The sequence below is a fragment of the Tursiops truncatus genome, chromosome 2, assembly GCF_011762595.2.
Source record: "Tursiops truncatus isolate mTurTru1 chromosome 2, mTurTru1.mat.Y, whole genome shotgun sequence".
Lineage (NCBI taxonomy): Eukaryota > Metazoa > Chordata > Mammalia > Artiodactyla > Delphinidae > Tursiops > Tursiops truncatus.
The window spans coordinates 153,067,668-153,088,406 of record NC_047035.1 but is presented as its reverse complement, the minus strand read 5'-3'; the positions used below and the strand labels follow the sequence as shown (position 1 = coordinate 153,088,406).

Below are 20,739 nucleotides of genomic sequence, written 5' to 3'. Positions count from 1 at the left end.
AAGATCAATGGTTGTCAGGGGTTGGGGGGAGAGTGGGGTGACAGGTGGAGCACAGAAGACTTTTAGGGAAGTGAAACGACTGTAAGATATCATAATTGTGGACACATGTCATTATACAGTTGTCAAAACCCATAGAATATACCACACCAAGAGTGAACCCTGATGTAAACACTGGGGGAAAAGTAGTTCTTAATTCATTCTTTCATTTTCATTCATTCAATAGCTATGAAGACAACCATACAATCTAATAAAGCAGTGTAGCTCATCATATTTAATTCATTCCCCTTTCGATACTCTGATTTTAAAAGTCCAAACAAATTTCATACCACAAAGAAAAATAAAATAAAGTCATGACTATTTTTAATACGCTGTTTTGAACAACCGCAGGCCTGGTCCAGCAGCGATTCTAGTCTACCCACCCTTCTCGGGAGCATCCACTACCTCTACCCTGCCAAGCCCCACCCCCATCCCTGCCCAGCGTGATAATCGCTGTGACACAGAAAGTCTGTACCAGCTCTTGTGAAAGGCAGTGTATAATAAGAGCTATAAGAAATGTACAAACAGGGAATTATTCTGAAAACAGGACCATCCTCAACTGGAACTAGTAAGTGGCATCTAGGGTTGGAATTGAAGGATGGGTAGGATTTCAAGAGCAGAAATGTAGAGAAAAACACCCATAAAAAGAAAGAGGTCTCAGAGAAATCAGTGTGATGAGTAATCACAGGTCATAGATGAGAAAGCTGCATTGTCTAGTCTGACTAGAACAGACTCCTTGTGTCAACACCCAGCACGGCGTCCTACACAAAGTAAGAACTCACTAAATATTTGTTGATAAATGAATGAATATTTTCAGAGTCTGAAAGGAGAAAACTAGATTTCTACAAGAGAGTAAAGAGCTTTAAATAGGGCAAAAACAGGTGGATTTTATTCTGATTATAATAGGAATTTACGGAAAATTTTAAAATTTTTTAGGAATTTACAGGTTTTGGAACAGGGATTGAACATGATCAGATCTGTGTGCTTTAGAAATGTTTTGTAGCCACTATCTATGGGATAGAGAAAATCCTCATGAAAGGACAGTAGACAGAAGTCTGTGAAGTGATCCAGGTGTAAGCATAACTGAAAGTTTGCACTGTCTTTTTTATATGTAACTTCCTTACAAAATTGTTGTCATAAAAGTCTTTCATGAGATGATATGGAGAGAAAGAATATTATTACATATAATTTAAATACATTTCTTTTTTCACTGTTATGCATGGATTCATTTTTATTGTACCTCGCTTCCCAATTTCAAAAATAATACATGTTTATTATGGAAAATGTATAAGAGATCAAAGATTACTTTAACCTTATGAAATTTTATCACACATAGAAAAGGTATACATCTTGGTTGTATCTTTACAATCTATATTCCATGTATGATATACACATACACGCACACACATATTCAGATCAATTTCCTCATAACTTTTATAATCTGTATTTTTTCCTCTTTAAAAATAAATATTTTTTAACTTTTTAATTAAAATTTTACATTTTAAAACTTTAATTTTTTATAATTATAAAAGTAATAAATGCTTATAAAAACAAAAAAACTGTAAAGAAGAAAAATAAAACCATCTACAATCCCACCACCAAATGATAGCTGCTGCTGTCAACATTTTGTTATAGTACCTAGGTTTTTCTCCCTCTTTTGATATAAGTAGATTAGACTACATAGATAGATGGTAGATATATAGATGCATAGATAATCGATAGATAAACGGACTCTTCCATTTATCTAAGATAGATAGATAGATAGATAGATTTTTTTTTAATTTATTTATTTACCTTGGTTGCGTTGGGTCTTCGTTGCTGCACACGGGCTTCCCCTAGTTGCAGCGAGCGGGGGCTACTCTTCGTTGCAGTGCACAGGCTTCTCATTGCGGTGGCTTCTGTTGTTGTGGCTCACAGGCTCAGTAGTTGTGGCACGTGGGCTTAGTTGCTCCGCAGCACGTGGGATCTTCCCAGACCAGGGCTCAAACCCATGTCCTCTGCATTGGTAGGCGAATTCTTAACCACCGTGCCACCAGGGAAGTCCCAATAAATAGATTTTTAATGTGATAATACCATTTACTCTTTTGTAATGTTTTTAATCTAACAGTAATAAAATGGACATTCCCCATGTTGTTAAATACTCTTTTACATGATTTTTAAATGACTGCACACAGTTTCATCATACAATTGTTCCATCGTTTCCTTAACAATTCCTCTATTGTTGTACGTAGGCAGTTTGCAATTTTTTATTGTTATAAACAACTCAGTAGTGAACATTATCGTCAACCGCTGTTTGCTCAAATTCAAGTTTCTTAGGATAAACCCGTGAAGGTAAAATTGTCCAGTCAAAGAGTTTAACTCTACCCTTGTGGCTCATTTAAAAACTCTTAAGTTCAGTAACGCACACCGCCTCCTAAATGCCATACCTCAGATTTATTTTTGAGATCATTTCTGTTTTCTAAATAGGCAAATGGATTCACTCTTCTTCAGAATACTGAGAAGATAATACAGTGGAATACTGCTCAGCCAGAAAACAAAAGAATGAAATTTGCAACAACATTCGTGGACTTGGAGGGCACTGTGATAAGTGAAACAAGTCAGACAGAGAAAGACAAATATTTTATGTTGTCACTTATATATGGAACCAAAAAAAGACAACAAACTAGTGAATATAATAAAAAAGAAACAGACTCACAGGTATAGAGAACAAACCAGTGGTTACCAGTGGGGAGAGGGAAGGGGGGGAGTGGCAAGATAGGGGTAGGGGAGTAAGAGGTACAAACTATTAGGTATAAAACAAGCTATAAGTATGTATTGTACAATATGGGGAATATAGTCAAATTTTTATAATATTTTATAATTTTATAAAATTTTATATATAATTTTATAATTTTTATAATAATTGTAAATGGAATATAACCTTTAAAAATTATTAATCACTATATTGTACACCTATAACATAGGATATTGTACATCAACTATGCTTCAATATAAAAAATAAATTAAAAAAAATTTTTAAGAATACTGAGAAGATATTAAATGATGCAAAACCAAAAGCCGCATCTTTGTTAGCTCATTCGCTCACTCCTTAAACCCATGTCAGTGGTGCCCAAGTCTTTTTCTGTTCTGTATCTTTTAATCTTCTAATAATCTCTGCTTTTAAATGTGTACGCATTGGAGAGAAAAAGAAAGATAGAGCACATGCGTGTGCACGTGTGCATGCACAGGCACGAGTGATTATTGTGTGAACATCCTACGCCTTCCTTAGTCCAATGGGTGATGTAACTTATTAGAATTAACTGCATTTATCCCATTTGGCGAGTCTGAAACACTGTGTTTATATACACTCATCGTGGGTTGTATAACGACGGTTATCAAGAATTCGTAGACACCACAGAGTACAAATACCAACAAAACGAGGGTGCCAATTATTTGCATTGCTAGACAGCATTTATTTCATACATATACAACAATCAACTAAATATAATGTTGGAACATTTTTTGAACAGTAACACACAAATGTCACTTTAAATATTCAATGAGATGATATTAAATAGTCATTAAGTCAGTAGTGACCAGTCCCGCTCCCATGCATGCAAGCCCAACAGGCTCTCCAAACTTCTTCTGGAAGATTCTGCCACTGGACAAAGCCAGGGTCTTATCCTCAGATGTTATCCTCACGTCTAAAACAGTAAAAGAGACCAGAATCTCCATTGCTTTGAAAGAAGAAAATTGGGACCAGAAAAGTATCTTCCTAGACAAAGGTTGGGGCGATGGAAGTAAGAAATTTCACTCAAGTTCAAAGTAACCATCATGTTAAAACTGATAAGGGAAGACTACAGGCATCTCCAAATGTGTAGGTAAACAGAGGTCAAATAAAGTAGAAAAACTCATATTTTAATTCTAAATGAAGAATTCTGGCGTTGCTCTTTGTAGGACCACAAGCTTGCACTTAACACTCCTGCCACCCCACCACTTCTGGAGCAAAACTTAAAAGGGTGCAACAAAAACAAGAACAAAACCTCAGTAATTAAGATAAAGAACATTTTAATAAAATATTGTAACCAAAATATTTATGACAAAAATCATAATATTTATGATGTTAAAATATGAAACATTTTAATACAGGATCATTTCTTTTTTAATTTTTTTTCCCATAATGCACTAATTCTTTATCTCAATTCCTGGGTTTGTGCCCAAGGCAAGTGCTTCGTTCTCCTCACCCCGGTCCCAACCCTAAGGGAAACCGAGTCTCAGGTGCAGGTTAAAATCTAGTCAGGCCCAGCCAAAGAGGAAGAGGGTGGGGAAAGCAGCCTTTTCCTACAGCCCTGGGATGTCTCAGGCATAGAAACTTCCTCCCCACATCAAAGGAGACTGCAGCTGCCCCAATTTAACAAATAAAAATACAGGACGCCCAATCCAATGTGCATGTCAGATACACAAGGAATGTCTTTTAGTATAAGTATGTCCCATGCAATATTTGGGACATACTTATACTATTTTTTAAAACTCATTGTTTACCTGAAATTCCAACCTGACTGGGCATCCTGCATTCTGTCTGGCAACCCTCCCTCCACGCCACTCCCACCCCTGCCCCAGGAAGTCTCCCTTAACCCCAGGCAAGAGTTTCTATCTTCCCTGAGAGAGACGGTCACTCTGAAGACCCATAGAAAGAACAAAAGAAACAAAAATAACAAACCAACTGAAAGCCAGCCCAACACGGAAAGAATGTTATTGCACATTTGCTGACAGAGACCGAGGGAGATTTCCAACATAAACAAGGAAATTTAATCTCATTTGCAAAAGCTTCCCCTGTGCTAATTTGTTAACAGCTCATGTAGTGACACAGAACCAAATACATCTTATTGAGCTTCTTTTTTCTTATATGATGCAAATCAAAGCAATCCCTGCTAGTAAGTGCAACTAGAGAGACCAGAAATGGTGCATTTTCCGAACTGGTCAGGTCAATCAAACTCAGCTTCTTTTTCTCAACCAAATGGATCGTCTGGCCAACCAACTTCCTGAGCCTTTTCAACCAAAGGTTGTGCATTTGTCATAGTTGTGAGACTGTGGATGACTTCAGACCCGATGCGAGTTTGCCTGTTAATGTTCTTTTTTGTCCTTCAGCCCGTTCTCTGCCTCCCAGGTAGGAGGCAAGAGAATCCAAAGCCCCCAGAGGAAAGATTCCCCCACACAGCTTCCTCTGCAGCTTGAGGAGGCCAACGCTGGTTATTCTCCCTCCTGGACATCAGAGACCACGCCACGTCATCCGGCTGAATCTGAAAGAAGTCAGGAATGGTTTTCATTTAACAATAATTAATTTTCAATCAAGGCTCTTCTTTCTGCTCATCAGATCTGGGCTACTGCTATACATGGTCCTGAGCACAACTGCAGCCCCAGGAACTTCATCTTCTGCTTCCCAGAGATCAGCTAGAAAAGGAGGTCTCTCCTTCTCTCTCACTCTCTCTCTCTCATTCTCTCATAACGTTTATTTCTCTTGTCATTTTTTCTATGTATTTTTCCTTTGTTACAAAATTGGATTCCATTTTTATATACGATTTTGTGTCCTGTTCACATCTTTGCCCTTTTCCATTGACAAAAAATAACAGTTCTCCACCTCCCCAGCTGCAGGAGGAGAGCAATAAAGGCCTATACATTTTTTTCATAGACTTGGAACAATTAACTCTCAGAAAAACTGTCCTTTAGAATAAGTAAGACTGTTTTGCCTTCACGTCTGGCTAACATCAACATCTTTGGTTCTGGTGTGTGAACTTGGGCAAGTCAGTTCCCAGCTGTGGTTTCTGTATCTTCATCTATAAATGGGAATTGAACCGTCTCTACAAATGCTTCCAGCTCTGAGATTCTAAGCTGACGCTGATTTTCATTATTATCTTCTAAAGGTTGAAGAGGTTTAGCCGATGTGAGTATTTTATAGAGAAAATCACCATCTAGGAGCCCAGCAGTCTCCCAACTATGTGTTGAATTAGCAGGAGCTTGAATTGATAGATTGGGCAAAGGGGTGAAATGATCATTTCCTTCCCTCGACCGTATGCTGTATGTTCATCCCATGACGATCAGTCAACGTGCAGAGAGGGCTAATGTAGTAACCATGCTTAGCAGTCAAGGGACACACAAGGGCTATCATCATATAAAGGTGTGGAAGGTAGCACAGAATTACATCCAGTCCAATTAATCATCAACTTCGCTCTTAGATGACTTAGATCAGACACTCCCCCCCTTTTATTTTTGCGGTACGCGGGCCTCTCACTGCTGTGGCCTCTCCCGTTGCGGAGCACAGGCTCCGGACGCGCAGGCTCAGCGGCCATGGCTCACGGGCCCAGCCGCTCCGCGGCATGTGGGATCTTCCCGGACCGGGGCACGAACCCGTGTCCCCTGCATCGGCAGGCGGACTCTCAACCACTGCGCCACCAGGGAAGCCCAAGACCCCTTTTTTAAGTTACTCTTGAGTAGGAATGGGATGCTGGGCTCTAAGTAGCTAAAAATATAAACCCAGACCCATAAAGGCAATGGTGTAATGTTGGTCCAGGCTTTAAAAAGAAAGTCTTACACTTCTAAGCAGAAATTTTTGTTTAAATTTTTAAACATAATCCATGAAATTCTAATGGGTGGAATGTAATCTAGCTGAATAACCATGAGCTAGGACTACCAAGTTACAAAATTAATCCTTGAAAAAAAGAAAAAGAAAAAAGAAACCTGTACTTATGAACACAAGTTAATGCTGTCATTAGAAGACTATGAATTATTTCAAGAATAATATCCCTGCTCAAAACACTAGTCAAAACTTCATTCTCAAGCCTTTGAAAAATGTCTTCACCACTCTATACCGCTCTCAAAAAAAATAAGTTTGGGAATTATTGTGGCCATTACAGGATCAGCAAGATCTTTCTGAAATGAAAGCTAAGGTTTATCATTGGCTTTTTTTTACAAGCCTGGTTTCCAAGTGGCATTTTGGTGCTTCTAGAAATCAAAGCAATCAAAATATAAAATTTCCTACCTTTGCATAAGTTGAAAGGAATACAGCATGGTCTGTGAAAGCAATTCCAAAAAAAGATCCAGAAAACTGTGTTGGTCACTGGCAGTTTAGTTAAAATAAGCGTATATCCCAACGATGCAATCATTTAAAATAATACAATACTCGCCCATGTGTCGACATCCCAGATTTTGTTTCCCCAAAAAAATCCTCAATCATCGTTTCCAGTTATAAAAGGGTTGAAAACACACAATTGTCTCTATTCTCTCCTGAAACCTCAATAAAAATTACAGTGAAGAGATTTATTTTAAGGAGTAAATAATCCACAAAGATAAAATAATGCGAGAGGAGACAGAAGTTTGAAAGATGGATAATAAAAGGAAGAAGGGTGTGGGCTTAGCAGTTACAAGTGAGCTGAATCATAGGCAGCACCATTGTGTTGCAAAACGCAGCAGCCTCGATCCTAAACCACAGTGGAGAAATCCAAGAAACGATCAAATTTTTACCACCCAAAAGGCTCAGATGCTACTGTTGGGTATCCCTGGGAGTGGAAGTGAAGATGGGACTCTACACCGGAAGGCACGTTAAAAATCACTTATGAAGGGCTTCCCTGGTGGCGCAGTGTTTGGGAGTCTGCCTGCTGATGCAGGGGATGCCAGTTCGTGCCCCGGTCCGGGAATATCCCACATGCCGCGGAGCAGCTGGGCCCGTGAGCCATGCCGCTGAGCCTGTGCGTCCGGAGCCTGTGCTCCGCAACGGGAGAGGCCACAGCAGTGAGAGGCCCGTGTACTGCAAAAAAAAAAAAAAAAAGAGCATACCTGATGGATGGATTTGAATATATTGAGAGGAGATTAAAACAAGTAAAAGGAAGTTTGGGGGATCAGGGATCATAAAAAGCCAAACCGAAAACTAAGTAAAAAGGAGACAATGATTAACTCCAGGAAAAACAAAAAGTTATGTAAGAAAGCAAGGTAATCATAGTATAACAAATGTCCCAGGTGTGATTAGCATTTAGATGGTCAGAATAACATAACTACACTTACTACATAATTCACTGGGAGAATGAAGGAGATGGGCAGTAAATATTGAAAAGGTGTTGGAAAGGAGGTGAGTAGCAGGTTTGGTGAAAGAGAAAGAAAATTTCCTCTTAAAGAGTGGAAAGAAAATAGAAAATACCTAATACTAAAAACTAAAGAAGGAGCATTTAAAAACGTGTTATTTAGAGATAATGGAGGTTAATATCAAAAAGAATAGTTGACGGCGATTTCCACTGGGGATGAAGACAATGTAAGAGGCTATCAGTCTGTTTGGGCTGCATTACAAAATACTACAGACTAGGTGGCTTATAACAACAGAAATTTATTTCTCTCATTTGTGGAGGCAGAAAGTCTGAAAGTGGGGCCCTCTTCAGGGTCACAGACTTTTCATTGTGTCCTCACATAGCGAAGGTGTCTGGGGACCTCTGTGGGGTCTCTTTTATGAAAGCACTAATCCCATTTGGGAGGGTTCCACCTTCATGACCGAATCACCTGCCAAAAGTCCCACCTCCTAACACCATCCCATTGGGCCTTGGCATTTAAACATCCGAATTTGGTGGGGACCTCAACGTTCAGACCATAGCAGGGGGTATTGGGCAAAGGACTGCGATTTGTCGTAATAAATCTTGTCATCTGACTCTTTAAATTATGTGCATGGGTAAATTTGATATGAATAAAATCTAAACTATGAAAACTCAGATATGTTATTTTATATCCGCATCAGAGTCCCAGGGCAGGATGAGGGTGCGGAGAGAATAAAAAGAACCCTGCGAGTCACGGGGAGGATATCAGCAAATATTTGGTGGTAGCTCTTCAAAACCTTAGCTGGAATTCCTCTAATCCATCATAGAATGAAAGCTAGTTTTAGATCATCTGTCTTTCAAACCAATATGACCTCTTTCCAAACATGTTGGACTGCCCATGTGCAGTGCATTAAATACAATAATAAAGCTAATCAAAGGGGCCTCCCACAAATATTTTTGCTACATAGACCAGACCACAACATTTTTCCTACACCTACTAATGTCAGCAATGATGTGTCAGTGGCAGGAAGCTGTAATGACATTAAAAAAAAAAAAGCCTACTACAACAGCAGGGTTTGTATCTTATTAAAAGTTGTAATAACCGAAGGCCAAAGGGGCAGAAAAGAGACTGCCTTCCCCTGGTAACTGAGACCGTAATTCCACTCAAAGGTATTAAGTGAGTGGTATAATCAATTAAAATAGTTAACACGTATCGAGTGCTTTCCATGTGCAAGGAGCTGTTTATTGCTTTGTGTGTATGAAGTCCTTACATCCTCACAGCGACCTTGTAAAGTAAGTACAATGTGTCTCATTTTAAAGATGAGAAGACTGAGGCACAGAGCAGTCAGAGAAAGAACTCATGATGGTACAGCTGGTGAGCAACGGATCTAAAGTGGAAGGAAACTAACACTGCCCCACCCCCTATCGCAAGCCAACCCTGCCCCAACCTTGCAGAGATACGGGAAAGATGTTGCCACCTCTCCTCATAAAGAGCGGACCTCCTGTGTGAACCCCGCAAACAAGAACCACATCCTTAACCCTACTGATTGAGTCCTTAACACATGCCAGGGCTCTGCGAAGCGTTTCACGAGCAATATCTCCTTTAATCTTCCAGCAATCCCAAGAAGTAGGTATTACCAGTGCCACGTCCAGATGGGGAAAGTGAGGTTCCCAGAGGATAAGAGAAACTCCCCTATGTCCCTGCGGTCATTACATGGCAGAGCCGGGATACAGTCCTGAGCTCTCTCGTTCCAAAACCCTCTGCCTTTTACAAACAGAAACGACTGATGAAAAAAATGATGGTTCAAAGTGGAGAATCCAACAGGAAAGAATCCAGAAGTTGTTCTTTGAGGATAAGGATTGCAGTGCTTTAATCCTCAAAACAGTCAACAGGTATTATTTTATGATTTGATGTTGTTGCTACTGTTAAGAGAGAGTGTTTTGCTTAACTTTAATATAAATGTTTGAATTAATCATTACAAATTTAATTGTTTAAGACTCACAGATATAGAAAACAAACTTGTGGTTACCAACAGGAGAGGGAAGGGGGGAGGGACACATTAAGGTATGGGATTAACAGATACACACTACTATATATAAAACAGATAAGCAACAAGGACCTACTGTATAGCACAGGGAATTATATCCATTATCTTGGAATAACCTATAATGGAATATAATCTGCAAAAACACTGAATCACTACACTGTACACCTGAAACTAACACAATATTATAAGTCAACTACATTTCAATAAAAAGGAAAGTGAAGTCAGATAAAAATGTAATTGTTTAAATTTAGATGATTCAATTTGCTTTACATTAAACTGCCAGGAAGTGACAGACAGCAGTGGAAGGAAGGTTGTGGGCTCGGTGTTCTATCCTCACGAAGCCCTCAAACCGACCTCCACACGTGAGAACACTGATTTCCACGTGCAATTGCAGACCCTGTCTTCAGCAATCCTGAGGGAAAAATGCCTATTTTGTCGTTAAGACTATATTTACTAGGCTTCCCCTGTGGCACAGTGGTTAAGAATCCGCCTGCCAATGCAGGGGACACGGGTTCAATCCGTGGTCTGGGAAGAGCCCACATGCCGCGGAGCAACTAAGCCCGTGCGCCACAACTACTGAGCCCACACGCCTAGAGCCCGTGCTCCGCAACAAGAGAAGCCACTGCAATGAGAAGCCCACGCACCCCAACGAAGAGTGGCCCCCGCTCGCCGCAACTAGAGAAAGCCCACATGCAGCAATGAAGACCCAACACAGCCAAAAATTTTAAAAAGTAATAATAAATAAATAAATATACTATAATTACTCAAGAGTGGTCTGGGTAAATTGCTCCCTTTTCCAGCAGGCACCGCTAGTGAAGGCAGAGTGACAGGCGACACCTCCATCTATGCTCAGGGATGCAAAGAGGAGAAGGGTGAGGAATGGAGAGAGAAGATTGCCCCTCCAGCCCTAATGAGCTAAATGGTGAGCTTCTGTCCTCCTCAGCAAGGCTTCTGGGACGGTAAATCCTGGAGGACCACAGTTCTTGTCCTCGCTGAACTTGGACAGCAGTGTCTGTCTGCGCCGTCCACTCGGTTCTCAGTACCACTTTTGCCTGTTTAACTCTCCCCTCAAGAGGCACCTGGGAGTTCAGACTGTGCTCTCACCTCCCTTTTGTCCCCAGCTGTGCCTTTACACAGCACGTGTCTATGTACAGTCTGGACCCTGACAAATATTTATCAGATTTCCTTGTTCTTGGAGGAGGAGAAAGGAGGATTGGATGTCTGAAGACGGGGGCCCTGGAGAGCAAATCCAGTTCCCGTCCGAGAAAACAGCTCAGTGTGTTCTGCTGACTTTATTCCCTTCCTCAGCTCTGCTAAAGAAAATGTAACAAGGGCACCTAAGAGGAAGGAAAAGTGCCTCTATAATCTTGTATTTGAGAATCAAGTTTCACAGACAATCCCATTTCTGTCAATGAACAAAAAAACTTCTGTTTCTGATATGTTTTCCCCATCTCTCTAGCTGGCCAGGATGGTGTGGGGATCTGATGTGGAAATGTTTGCAGGCACTTAGATCTGTGGACGGAACCACACCCGGTGCCCGTGGCACTTGATCCAGAATCGGCAGGGCACCGTGGGAATAGGAATAACAATAACAGTAATGACTAGCGTTTTGTTACAAAAAGGAATTGGGCTGCTTCCCCCTCTCCTGGGTTTTAAGCAGGATAGAACTAATGTCAACCAATGGAAAAAACTTTCAAAAACACAGAACTGGGATCTCAGCCGGACGCCCCTAGCAGAGAACACTTGTAGAGGCTGTGCTTTGCTATATGCATAACCTCCACACAACCTCAAGTAACTCCTGAACGTGGCTCAGCCTGTGAAAGAACACAAGCAGGAATTTCTTCATAATCCCTTTCTTTGAAGCAGAATAGAGGTGGATAGGATGATCCTTCGATAATCCCTATTGCTTTAGGATTTTAGAATATTTGGTATTTCTCCACATCAGTTCAGCCCAAATAATTCATTATTGCATTAGCAATTGAAGGGGAATTGTCTTCTTGCTCTTTATTTTCCCCCAAGTGCCCCTTCTGGTCCGACCTCCCCACCCAAAACAAACAAGCCAACAGGTAGTATGCTGTGGAGGCCATGACAAGGAAGGGCCAGTGTGGTCCATGAAGAGCCGTGTCCAAAGCCTGTTCATATCAGCTCAGATCCCAGAAATCAAAAGCACAGGCTCGAAAGCTAGTCTGAATGTCTTCAACAGCATGTGCTCATCTGGGACCTCTTTGCTGGAATCCTGATGCTTTGACTCCTGGCCCCCAAACTGATGGGCAACATCGTGAAAGGCCGTACAAGGTGGCCCATGTATTCATTAAGAAATGAAGACCTAGACCTGGGATGCATGTTTGAATTTGGACTCTGGTGAGAAGCTGCTTGCAAACTCAAAAAGAGTTCACTTCCACTGGTGAAATTCTAATTCCTCTTCCTGAAAGGAAAGAGGAACAGATCCGTGTGATTTTATGGCGTATAATCAGGTATCCGAAGGACAGAGGTGGCGAGGAGTTGGTGACAGGTCATACTTCCCTCGGAGCCCAAGTAGATTTCAGATCTAACATGCCAATCAGCTGATTCTCTGGATCGAGGCATGAGCACATCCCACGGGAATATGCCTCAAAGAGGACCAAATTCATCAGCCACGTGAAACTCCATACCAACTTCCTATCATTACAGCCCCTCCAGGCCACACATCTGGGGCAGCCTTCAGTGGGCAGGGGGAGGGGCAAATCTTCTGCAAGTCAGTACCTGATTTAGACTAGAATTATGATTCTCTTCTTGATACACAGTCTGGAGGATCACCTGTTCACATAATTTTTTGCAACATTCCCTCTGAAAACGAAGTCTCCAAAGAAAATATTACCCATTCATTTATATATTTTTAAATTTTTCTTATATTTTCTGTGCTAAGAGATTTGAAAGAAGCTAAATAACGATGATAGAGAAACCCAAGCTCCAAAATGAAGTTCGTTCGTCACTGATGGACATGTCTGGTGAACACGTCTATAAGCTTAGAGGTGTTTTTAAAGCTTATTTACAAGTTTGATTTATGACCAACTTGGAGTCTTTCTAGATTCGAACTCAAATGGAAAGGAAGCTTCCGGAAAATCATAGCTTTGCCTTTAAGTGCACTTCTCAGGCCCCACCTCCCTAGTTGAAAAGATGGTAACATCAAATCTCCCCAAAATTATACTGGAACAACATACCCCTTACCCAGAACCCCATTCTGCAAAATAATAAATAAAATGCAAATATGATTAATAAAACACAATTCCTGATCCTCAGAAATGGTGACACTGAATGATGTCAAAGAAAATGATGGAATCTGTGTCTCAGAGGTTTTTCAGAAGATGTCTGTAATAATCTTTCTGTCATGGCTTCTTAGAGAGACCAAAATTTTGTTCTCAGACTGTGGACACACCCCCATCTCAGCTTCACCATCAGTTAAGCGTGATCTCAGAGTTCCCTTTCAGCGCCAATCTTTTAAATCAAAGGAACACTCTTAAGTTACCATCCGAAGAGCCCTGCAGGCCTAAGAGTCCACAGAGCTTGGCTATCGTTGCTGGTCAATCCAAACTACTATTGGAACCAAATGGAAAGAAGTGAATGGAGAAAAATAGTTCTCACTCATTTAAAAAGAAAAATGACCAAAAAAAATTTTGGGGGGAACCCACTTAGCTCTGATGCGAAACAAGAGAAAGTTAAGCAGAGCGGGGGGTGGGAGCAGGGGGCATTTATTCAGAGCTTGTCTGCCCACCCCTAGGTGCAACATCCATTTTCTTCTCCCTAAAAGCACTGCCACGCTCCATCCCTGAAACTGACCTGGTTTGTGTCTGTTTCTTTAAGAAAGGAGGCCCTCGCTTCATCCAGGTAGGTGGAAAAGCGGTCTGTGTCTGGAAACCTGGTGTGATGCCCTCCATCCTTTGGTAGCTTGCTCCGGTGTTGCTTACAAAGACTGCAGGGACCCCGAGGAGAGGCTGGGCTCCTACCCAGGCAGCTATTCATGAGTCCAGAAGGGACTTGCCTTCCTTTCATCTCTTCTGCTTGACTCTCCTCGCCGGCCCTGGAATCACTAGTACCTTGAAGCCGCTGTCAGCCCAGCCCAGGCCCCGCTGCTGCTGCTGCTGCGAGGTCCCATCACATGGAGCCCCCGCCGCCCCCAGCCCTGTACCCCGCAGCTCCGGCACCGACCTGGATGCAGACAGACTCCACCATGGCTAGAAATGCAGCTTGGTTTTAAGTCTCCAAAAACAGAAATGAGCTCAAGCTTTGGCCTCTCAGCCTTCCCTCCTCGTTGCCCACCGAGCTGCCCCAAGCAGGACAGCCCTTAGCTCCCGGGTATCCCTCACTGGCCTGGACCCTCCCTCTTCCCCAGCGGCTTTCCTCCACCGCCCTCTGAGGAAGTGCTTCCCCGGCATCCTGTCCTCCAGGACACGCTCAGGCCTCCCACACCTCCTTGCCAACGGTGACCTGCTTCCCCACCCACCCCTGGCGCCGGTACACCTTCCCCACCCCAGCCTCTCTCTCCTTCCTCAGGCCGGCCCAACGCTCCCGTCCATCACTCACCTCTTTACCCAAGATATCAGTGTCAACGTGGGGACAACACCCAGCAAAACCCCAGGCCGTACCAGCTCCCGCACAGGGAGGGTTTTGCCTTGACGATTTCCTACACCAGTGCCAAAGGGACTGGGTCCCATGCCCTGCCCTGCACATCCCATATTTCCTCATGGGTGTCTTGCGGCAAGACACCAGCCCAGAAAGCCCCTTTTCTTACTAAGGGGTCTGTGGTGTTTCCACTTAAGGATGCGATAAGGCCCTCCAGACAGCTCTGGGTCACCAGTAATTATTTCATTCTTCACCATATAAACGGTATCAAGCAAGTCGGAGCTCGGTCGGCATCAAATTCAACTTCAGATCTCCATGGGTTGGGATCCATGAAGCAACCTCGCTGCCTTCAACCGTTCCCCTGCTCACCTTGAGAACCTTCCACCTGCTCCTTTCACCTTCTGCCTCCTTGGGACAGCGGCCCAGGCCCTTTAAAGTGTCCAGGGAATTCCCTGGTGGTCCAGTAGTTAGGACTTGGTGCTTTCACTGCCAAGGGCCGGGGTTCAATCCCTGCTCGAGGAATTAAGATCCCACAAGGTATGTGGTACAGCAAAAAAAAAAAATTTTTAATAAAATAAAGTGGCCAGGCTTCCATGGTGGCACAGTGGTTGAGAATCTACCTGCCAATACAGGGAACACGGGTTCGAGCGCCGGTCCGAGAAGATCCCACATGGCCACAGAGCAACTAAGCCCGTGTGCCACAACTACTGAAGCCTGTGTGCCACAACTACTGAAGCCCGCGCGCCTAGACCCTGTGCTCCGCAACAAGAGAAGCCACCGCAATCAGAGGCCTGTGCGCTGCAACGAAGAGTAGCCCCCGCTCGCCACAACTAGAGAAAGCCCACGTGCAGCAACGAAGACCCAACACAGCCAAAAATAAAAACAAATAATTATTTTTAAAAAATAAAAATAAAAAATAAAGCGGCCAACCCCCCGAGGACAAAGAGTAGCCTTCTTATTTCTTTGCCTTTCTCTCCCCAAGACCTAACACAACGTGTAGCTCACGGTTGAGGCTCGTTGCCTGGTGGGTCTGTTGACCTTCTAAGGGACACATTAGGGAGGTGCAGGCTCTGAGAGTGAATTCTCTTTCCAGTGTTTCCCAGAAGGAGGTGTTACATCCACCTGCAGCAGAATCTCCTACAGTCCTTGCTGAAAATGCAGATTCTCCAGCCCCTTCCATACCTGCTGACTCAGAATGTTGGGGGTGGATCCTGGGACGCTGCATCTTTTAACAAGCTTCCCAGGTGCGTCTCCTGCACATTGGGGTTACTGGGCCATCAGTTCAACTCCATTTTAACTTCCTTAAGACCTTTCTAGGTGGTAGGGAAAGTTGAGTTTTGATTAAAGGAGGAATATGTGTGGAAGTGTTTTGTTTTGTTTTTTGCAGTACACGGGCCTCTCACTGTTGTGGCCTCTCCCGCTGTGGAGCACAGGCTCCGGACGCGCAGGCTCAGCGGCCATGGCTCACGGGCCCAGCCGCTCTGCGACATGTGGGATCTTCCCAGACCGGGGCACGAACCCGTGTCCCCTGCATCGGCAGGCGGACTCTCAACCACTGCACCACCAGGGAAGCCCTGGAAGTGGTTTTAAGTCCCTCAGCAACTGTAGACATCTGTGCACATCGGTGGCCTGCCTACTAACAACTGACGTGAGATCACCTTGCCTGACCCTGCCTGGACCATGAAGCCTCTTTGATTATCAGTCCAGCCTTTATAAGTTGGTCACGCATTGGCAAGTGGCGAACCATCTTCTATCACATTTCCCATTTGCTATTGACCTGAGGCCTGAGCAAGAGAATCGTGGAGTCCCCGACCCTCGCTCAGGTGAGACAAGCCCCACAGGTGTGTGAAAAGCACAGCTTGCTGGACCCTATGGGTGCTGTCTTCTGGGTCAGGGTAAGGGCTGTAGGACATGAACTAGTTCATTCAGGGTTAGCAGTCTATCTGATGGTCAGGTTTTTGTGAGACAGTTCATTTGGTTCATTTTGATTAAACCAAAGAGCAGTTGAGTCGTTGACTCAGTGAAATCAGGGTGGTCATGCACACACAGACCCAGCCCAGGAGAAGCTGCTTTGTGACAAGCCATCAGGATAAAAGAAAGAGGTGAGGACAGAGCGTAGTGATCTCTGCTACTCATAACTCCAAGTTGGCATCGTCTATCCTCCTGGAAAGGAGTAGAACTTGCCTGAAAATGTTATGTGATGAAAATGGAAGGAAGTGGCACAAGAGACACAGCCTATACCCAAAAGGGAAAACAGGTTTACAGTGTAGCTCTGCCCAGTGGACAAATATATGAAAATATGTGAAAAGAGATCTATTTCATTCTCTTTAGCCTTGTGATAGCGTACATATATTTCTCTCTTCTATAACCAGGTCTTCTTTGGCACAAAGTCCAGAGTGTTTGTCCCTGCTGTAGGAGGCTACTAGCCCAAAATACCTCCAGAGAGAAATATAGTCAGCCCTCTGCATCCACAGCTTTCACACCCACAAATTCAACCAACATGTCAAAAATATTCGGGAAAAAAATTCCAGAAAGTTCTACAAATCAAAACTTGAATTTGCCACGCCGGCAACAATTTACACAGCATTTCCACAGCATTAGGTATCATAAGTCATCCGGAGAGGATTCAAAGTATACAGGGGGATGTGCAGAGGTTATATGCAAACACCACGCCATCTTATATGGGGATTTGAGCATCCCGGGCTTTTGGTCTCCTGAGGGGTCCTAGAACGAACCTCCTGTGGATACTAAACAGCAACTGTACTCGATTACTTCTGAAATCATTTAAAAGGCTGAATTGTGGGAAAACTAGGTTTAGGAGATGCAGGGGAGGTGCTTGATGAAGGAGTGTGTGTGTGTGTGTGTGTGTGTGTGTGTGTGTGTGTGTTTTCTTTTAAAAGATGGGTGCTATTTCAGACTCTCTCACATAGAAATATAACAAAAGAGTGTGAAGCTCAGAGCCACAGCGTGCCCATCTGTCGACAGGCCGTTCAATTAACTTATTGTTACCAGTGAAACACCAGCTCGGTGTGTCTGCAGAAAGAGGAAGTCCCGGGTGCTAGAGTGACAACAGCCATTAAGCTGCTGGCAAAGCCGAGCAGACAAGTTGTTCCTCTGGAGTCAGGCTGCCTCTTCCTCCTTGGGTTCCTTCCTTCCCTCTCTGTCTTACTTCCTCATCTTTCCTCCTCCCAGCTCACACCTCTTGCCCTTTCTTCTCTTTATGCCTTCCCTCATCTGGGGAAGAGAAAAGGCCACCTCCTCCCTTTCAATCGGGCATTTCTTCCTGAGCACGAAGCCCTGGTGGAAGAGAAATGGGCTGGGTTCTGAGAATTTGCTGAAGCTTCTATTTATTTAAACAGAGCCAAGGAAGGGTGATGGGGGAAGATCGTTTTTGCCACCTCAAATGAACATCAAACCATTCCCCACCCTTCCCTCCCATCATGAGGTCTGATTTTCCGCCCTCCACCCTCTTGCTGACAGCTCTCCCACTCTCTAAGTCATTTCTTGGTTTCACTCTCAAGGGGCAGAGAAGACAGCAAGGCGGGGCACAAGCCCTGGTTCAAACCCCAGGGTGTACATACACTGGGGGCTCCCTCACCCGTTCCAATCTTGGGGGGGGGGCGTTGGTTTTCTGCAGGGGCAGAACTGGGCCCTCTTGACTCATGGCCATGGAGCTTGCAAATTTAGGGCTGCCTTTATCATCATATTTTCACGATCTGAGTCCACTGGCAACTGCTCAGAGGGGAAAACAATAACCCTCAAAGGAGAAATGTGAATGCTATAGACATGGATATATTCTAAGCATTAGAGCTAATTATAGGGGATGAATCACAAATTTAAACGTCTTAAATATAGGCATAAAAAAATAATTAACCCTCAAACAGGAAGCTGCTGAACTGTCAGATCGCACCGTTTGAGAACCAAGAAAAGCAAGTCAGCACCCTGTAAGCATGAGAAAAGTGAGGTTAATCCTCTGCTGGGGTTTCAATATTCTGTTCATTTCTATAGGTGTGCTAAGGAAGGTCCTTATACGGGTGGAAGAGTCTACTCATGGGACTGAAACTGTCATGGTGGAAACACCCTCTCTTCTTTAGAAAGTGACAGTCTCCAGAAGATACATCCAGCCTGAATCTCCCAGTGGGAGTGATTCAGCACTCATCAGTATAAGGATGTTTCAACCTACAAGCAGACAGACTCCATAGTTTCATCAGGCAATTTCATTCATGTTTTAGTTGCCCTCCACTCAGTTTGAAAAGCTGTCTAAGAATCCCTTCACGGGCATTCTCTGCATAATCACAACATCTCTTTGTCTGGGATTAGACGCGCCTAGAAATAAGAAGTTGTGGTCTCATCCAACGATACCCCCTTTGTTCCCCACTGGGGGTCAAACCTAATAATACAGACCCACGTGACAGTCACAGGTGAGGGTGAAAATGAGTCTAATGGCGCCAGATGAAGGAAACGACTCCAGGAACCAGAAGCCGTGGGTTCTAGGTTCAGTTACTTCAGCAGCACCGCTGTGGTCAAGCACGTGCACCTGCTGCCTGTGATGGGGATTAGCAGTCAGAGCACTTCCGTTCACGGCATCTGGTATGAGAGTTACCAAGGAAAAGGCACCAGGCACAGGATGGAGCCACACTTCCACGTGGAGAAGAGACAGAATCAAGGTCAGGAGAGGGGTCAGCTCTCCATGGCCACGGGTCCCTCCCTTCTTGTGCTGCTGCAGAAGGACTCCATCCCCTCCTCCCAGGGGAAAGACGTAGCGGTGGGGTTGGACGGATGCCTTGTGATGCACACGCCAAAGCAGAACAACGGAGCTCATGTGGAATCTGAAACAGGGAAAGATATCCCCACACAAGGTGGCAAGTCCAGCACCGGCTGTGAGGACCCTACATCTCTCAGTAAGCAAGTGTTCAGACCCAAGGCCCCTTCTCATGTGACCTAGTGGGGGTGAAAGGCCTCCATGCTCAAGGCTGCCCTCCCAACAACTAGGACCTTAATCCTCGAACCACTTAATCCCACCAATCTGTCTCCTCATCTATAAAATAGAGACAACAGGGACGACCCTACTTCTCCAGACAGGGCTCTCATTAGAGGAGGCCGTTTATGGAAAGGAGCTTTGAAAAATGATAAACCCGGCACATGGACGTGTAGTGAATAACCCAGTAAAGTTCTCAAGAAACAGTACAACTTTTACCCCATTTGAAGTAAATTGTTAATATCCAAGAGTCCACTTGGGGCCCAGCCTGAATGAAAATCAATTTCTTAGCACTTCTTGACACCCCTGGGTTCTTCCACATCAAATTTTGACATAAGAGTTCTTTCTTTCCGTCCAATGACTGTCTCGAGTTTTCATTTTCCCAATGCATTTCCCCTTCCCCGAGAGCACCCATGTCACTGCTCTCCTTCCTCTATAGACCTGTCTTAACTTTTTTTGTTCCCAAATCCCCGGTTCCATGATGGTTGATGCTGGCTTTCACAATCCAACCTTCATCTCTCCACTTGTCAATTTGATTTTTTAAAGTGCTTAAATTGAATGCAATTCTGCCTTTTTTTTTTTTTTTTTTTCGGTCCGCGGGCCTCTCACTGTTGTGGCCTCTCCCGTTGCGGAGCACAGGCTCCGGACGCACAGGCTCAGCGGCCATGGCTCACGGGCCCAGCCGCTCCGCAGCACGTGGGATCTTCCCAGACCGGGGCACGAACCCGTGTCCTCTGCATCGGCAGGCGGACTCTCAACCACTGCGCCACCAGGGAAGCCCCAATTCTGCCATTTTAATGGTATTTTACAAAAGCAGTTAATACACACAAAATATCTGACTATGGTTATTTGAAAAGACCAAGTTACAAAATTTTATGTAGTAACAATTCCATTTAACGCATACACACACATCCTGCCCACTTACACACTTATCCTAAAAATTGAAAATGTACATACTTCAAAATATTGAGTAGTTATCTCTAGGTAGTGAGAACAAATTTCAATTTATTTTCCTTTGTGCTTATCT

At 43.7% G+C, this 20,739-nt stretch overlaps 1 long non-coding RNA gene across 1 annotated transcript in view; it reads right to left on the bottom strand.

Moving 5' to 3' along the window:
• Window positions 1-3,339: 3,339 nt before the first annotated feature.
• LOC109549657 (uncharacterized) overlaps window positions 3,340-20,739 on the bottom strand; it is a 32,856-nt gene continuing 15,456 nt past the window's right edge. The window contains exon 3 of the long non-coding RNA XR_002176017.3: window positions 3,340-5,315. This is a non-coding gene — a long non-coding RNA (uncharacterized lncRNA). The remainder of the gene's footprint in view (window positions 5,316-20,739) is intronic.